We start from the raw sequence: 5,469 nt of genomic DNA on the forward strand, positions 1-5,469 counted from the left end.
GCCATATATGTAACGAAGTGCTTATTCTAACGAATAAACGAGGAAAAATCTGTCGTTAAAATAGAAACGTTCGACAGAAACCCATACATATTTTTCCTATCGAGCGTTGAGAATGAGTGAGAATCGTTACCTTTGATACACGTAAACTGGTCAATTTTAGGAAATCGTTATATATGCGCCTCGTTAGAATAATGGCTTTTACAGTAACTGGCGAATCATGCTTTTATCTCATCTCATATGTGCGGTTTCACACTCCAGTTTACATTCTCGTTCTGGCAATGAACATTCGAACAGACCTTTGTATGGAAAAGTCACTAAAAATGCCGTTTCGTTCTTATAAAAGCGCAGATGACCGCGATTAGTCCATATGTTGTAGTCTTTTGGCCGCTGAGTCGACTGGTTGTGGTCCGAAAAGGCTGCGATGCAGCGTTTGGCCCTTTTTTCCAATCGAACACGGTTGAGTAAGCGGTCACGTGCTAATGCGTACACCAGTCGCCTGGTCACCGTGCCTGCAGGCTACAATTTTCGCATCAAGGTTCAACTCAAAGGTTCAAAGCAGGGAGTCATAAGAGGCTTTTACGACTCCCTGGTTCAAAGGTTCAACTCGAGTGACATAAATGGGCCCGAACAGGCTGTAAATGAGCACGTGACCGCTTTCTCGACCGTGTTCGATTGGGAATAAGGGCCGAACGCTGCATCACAACCTTTTCGGACCAACACCAGTCGACTCAGCAGCCAAAAGACTACAACATATGGACCAATCGCGGTCATCTGCGCTTTTATAAGAACAAAACGGCGTTTTTAGTGACTTTTTCCATACAAATCCCTATCTAGTAGGGCGCAGTCACCCAGTTTCGGTGGAAGTGCGCGAGTTCGATTGGGAATAAAGGAGGAAGGGAGCGTCTCAGCTTCCTCGGACGAAGACCATTCGACTCAGCACCCCGAAGACTACAACTGGTGAAAATTTGATTTTTAGGGTATACTTCCCTACTATACTTCCTACTCAGTTCTGCTGGACCTGGTAAGGTACTGGCCTGGGTTTTGTCCTTTGCTCACCTCCGATCAAGTTCTTACCAGGCCTTGCTTGACCTCTACTTCTTTTTCGGTTCTGTTGTTTGCAGTGGCTCATAAGATGGCTCAAGCCCAATCATCCAACCTCTTGAAGTGATCAATCTGCATGGTCTTGTACTGCAGGCTTTTGATCCTCCTCTGTACATAACCTCTTTCTCATCTGGAATATAATTATGCCATGAAATTCACATATGCCTAGATGTACATGTGTACTATTGATATACGTGTTATATTTTCTTCTTATCCTGGTTGCTGTGCTGCTGTTCTGTTGTGCGCATGTGTTTCGTACGTCCTGTCTTGCTTAGTAAATTAAAAACATACCTGAAAAGTATACGGAACGCAGCACGGTGTTTTACTTGCAAGTCTGTGTAGAGCCTGTGGATGGTGCATGTATCAATCTGCGCTTCGCATGCTGGTATTGTTTTTTTTTCAAGTGAAGGGAAACTCCTTTATGCACATGGCCTTTATTGGACGACGTGTTCACTCCCTTGGTCATTGATGCCCGAGCGAAAGTGAACGGACTGTGTGCCATGCACATGTATTTTATATTTCTACAAAAGAACCATTGTTGCAAAATAATAATTAGTTTGAACAACCAGAGAGTAAAAGAAGTAAACGCATGCATGATATCAAGAGTACATAACCCCCCAGAGTGTGCAACTCCACTATGGCAGTATGGGTGCTGTCCCGACAGAATTTCAAGTTGACGTCATTTTGATGATGCAATGCGCACTGTACACGGATTATCAGACGAATCCGGAACCTGTGGTTGACCGAAGCCGATCGGTCCTGTACAAATTATTGCAAAGAAAAACGTGTGATGCGTTGACACCCGTACACATGTTGTAAATCACTGCTGCAAGGAGCATTGCGTCATAAATAATGACGTCAACTTGAAATTCTGTCGGGACAACAGGGTATGTGGGAGTTGCACACTCTGGGGGGTTATGTACTCTTGATGATATCAAGAGTCCATAACCCAGGTTATGGACTCTTGATGATATCGATAGCCGGAAGTCGTGTGCTTTTTTGTGTACCGACAAGGTTTATGTACTCTTGGTGCCGACATTAGTCTGTAGTCACGTGCTGCCCTGGAACGTTCTTATTTCCAGCAATCTGGCTGCGTTCTTGTAGCACGTTCTTAGGGTGCGTTCTTATATTCTCTTAGACTCTAGCTTCTAGAAGAAGAAGAAAAAGTCGAAGAAACTGGGATTACTCAAGAACGAGTCTCGAAGAATTCGGAGATATTTTGCACATGTCAAGCAAAATGAAGCGTCAAAGGGGCCGCGATCTTGAGTGATGAATGTATGTGCGTATGCGAAAAGGGAAATGCGTACACTCATGATGAACATGTGGCTTTTTATTTAGGCTGCGTTTACACGACAACGCACGGCCAGTTTTCCGTTTTCAGTCCCGCATTTCTTCTTTCGTTTTCGTACGTTTACACGATCAAAGCCGATCCGAAGTGGTCTCCGTTTGTATCGTTTTCAAGCGTCTACACGAGAGCAAAGAATCCGCCAAAGTTTGTCATGTGCCAAGTGTTGCCGTGGAAGCTGTTAAGTGATGACGTCACAGTTCCTTCGATACGCATAGCAACGATCCCACTGGGGACAAACAAAAGTAGCGTCGTCCCCACCGACCCAGTTGTCAGTGGCAACATATAGGAATCGTGTACATTTCTTCGTTTCTTCTTTGCTGTTTTCAGTGAGTGTTTTGTTTTCTCTTTGTCCTTGATCTCGACGATGTTGTCGTGCTCATTACCTTACTGAGACGTCTCTTGTGACTGTAGCCAGTGTCATGGAGGATTTTATTGGCGTGACAAGGTAGATCGCCGAGATCGAGCGTGAAAAACGCTCTGCATTAGTAGCTCCTGTAGAATGTTTTCTGGGTTGGCGTATCCATGGTCAACGAAACCAAGGTGCAAGACAGCATGAGAGATCGTGTAAACGATGTGAACTACAAAAGGTAAGCTCCTGAACAAGTGGAAAGATATGGGTATTTACAAACTCTCTCTTCATCCATCGATTGGCGCTATGCATTGCATTTTGTCTTCACAGATAATCTGGCCTAATTTATTGTAACTAGAGAGTGCAATCGTGCACTGCTTGGGGCCCATCCCAATGTCATCACATGGCTGTGGTGACTAGTGTATATCTGGGAGAATTTTTCCTCGACTGATACGGAGTGCAGGTGGATCGATTATGAGAAATGCGAACATGTGAAGTAAGTAATTAGTTGGGTCGAAGAAATGTCCAATAAAATAAAATTTACTTTACACTCAAACATACACTGTAGATGTACATCAAGAGTACATAACCCCCCAGAGTGTGCAACGCCGATCCAGCTCTGCATAGGGTCTTGGTCGAGCGGAATCGGATCTTCTGATGTCATGCGTACACTCCACACCAGCGCAAGGCCGGTCTCGAGGCAGGGCACCATTGTTTTTGATCCAAGAGTACCCGCGACTCCCCGGGTTCCCCTCAGATGTGTACGGTATTATGACGCAAAGATCCGATTCCGCTCGACCAAGACCCTATGCAGAGCTGGATCAGGCGTTGCACACTCTGGGGGGTTATGTACTCTTGTGTACATGTAACATCATGATAATGATTCCATCTTCATTGTCCCGCAACTGGTACACCATACGCACCGAATACATGGTGTGTGTGTGTGTGCGCGCGCATGTACATGCACACACTCTCGTGCGTGGCCGAGTCGGCCAGATGAACAGACCATGCATTTACACGAGGTGTCCGTAATGTCATTGGAACGCTGTACTTTATGACTTTATTCCAAAAGAGTATGTCTTGCCCCTGACGAATGGAGTTGTGTCTGTGCTCAGCGGGTATCGGGCTATGACGCAACACTGCAATCAGCGCTGCAATTAAAAGAGCACTGCATGGATTATTTTGACTAACTTCCTTTGCGTTTACTTGGTTGAGCCTGTGGTTTCATTTCTGTGTTCTGTCATGATTGGCCTCTGGAAATAATCAGAGTGGATGTCATTTTGCCATATGTGTGCCTTGTGCGACAGGTTCAAGGCACTTCACATTCGGCGTGCGATCTCAGCATCTGGGACCTGATGAAGTCTTGGTTGGATGATTATTCAAGCCTGATACTACTCGACACACCAATGTTCATGTCAATGTAATTTTTTCAGAGCTGCACTATTTACGTGTTGACGCTTACTTCGGTGTTAGCGTGTTTCCCCCGGATTTGTTTCTATCATCATGATCGTGTGTTCTTGGGCTGAGCGAGCACATGCACAAGTGTGCAGCTATAACCCTGTGTATCTTTGGTTACACTTTGTTCTGCAATGCATGTACCTTGTAACATTATGTGCTTGCACTGCTTTGTCTGGCCTGCGTATTTCAGGACTATTCAGTGCATTAGACCCAGGTTTGGTTGCCAGATGACCTCTTGTTGCGTCGCTCTGTATTTGTATTCATCAATTTTTGGGCTTGAGAATTGAGCTGTTGTGTGGTTCCCAATATGAAAACATCATGCTGGTGCTCTGTGTTTCGATTATCGACTGTCGGACCAGTCCTGCATTTATTAGCAGAACGGTCAATACTGTAGTCTTTTCACGTGTTTGTCTTTTTTGTGTTTTCGCCGGGGGTATTAGCGGTAACGTTGCACACAGAACGGCAGTGTTGCATCACTGGACGACCCTGCCTCTGCATCTGACTTAATTTCCCCAGGATCTGGTGCAGTTACACCAGACAGCCACTTCCTGTAAACACGCAAACAGCAAAAGAAGAGATCCCGCAAATCAGGAAAAAACATTATGGAAAATATAGAGTACTTCTTTTTGAAGTAGATCATACAACATTCAATAATCTGGAGTAATTACAGTGAGACAAACACTTCAAACAGTGCTCTCTCTCTGTCTCCATCCTTCCAAAAATACCCTATGACAATTCCCTAGAATTATTTTATTTTATATTCTTAGGACATCATTCTGAACATAATAAATTCTTCCATGGGTCTTCAATCACCACGGAGGGCGAAAATATATCTAAGTCATGCAGTTTACGGGAGGTACGAGCTGTCGTGGATATAGAGGCTGATATTGTGCCAGCGTGAGGGCAGAGACAGAAAGAAGACACTGATTTCTTGAACAACTCACCTATATATAATCGAATCCACAAGGAGCGCTCATACTTTGATCCATCAGGACGCGAAACATCTTCAAAGCACTCTCAAACACGGAGTTTTACTGTGGGCAGCCAATTTCACAGCCATCATGAAGGCACTCGACGACTACAGGAGTTTTGTAGAGGAAAGAACAAGGAGTAAAGAGCGACAACAATCGCTTGAAGAAAAAGCAAAGAAAAACAACTGTCTCTCCAGTCATTTAGATGCTGTTGCCCTTGACATCTGGTTCCATCCAGAGGA

At 44.7% G+C, this 5,469-nt stretch overlaps 1 long non-coding RNA gene across 2 annotated transcripts; it reads left to right on the forward strand.

Annotated features, from left to right (window-relative positions):
* The first annotated feature begins 2,644 nt into the window (after window positions 1-2,644).
* Window positions 2,645-4,649, forward strand: LOC135807048 (uncharacterized). 2 transcript variants are annotated; one of them, XR_010551430.1, is made up of 3 exons: window positions 2,645-3,036; window positions 3,129-3,294; window positions 4,106-4,649. It is a non-coding gene; the product is annotated as an uncharacterized LOC135807048 (long non-coding RNA). The 2 variants fall into 2 exon arrangements; XR_010551429.1 differs by having other exon boundaries at window positions 2,645-3,294.
* The last annotated feature ends 820 nt before the right edge of the window (window positions 4,650-5,469 follow it).

Source organism: Sycon ciliatum, chromosome 1, assembly GCF_964019385.1.
Source record: "Sycon ciliatum chromosome 1, ocSycCili1.1, whole genome shotgun sequence".
Lineage (NCBI taxonomy): Eukaryota > Metazoa > Porifera > Calcarea > Leucosolenida > Sycettidae > Sycon > Sycon ciliatum.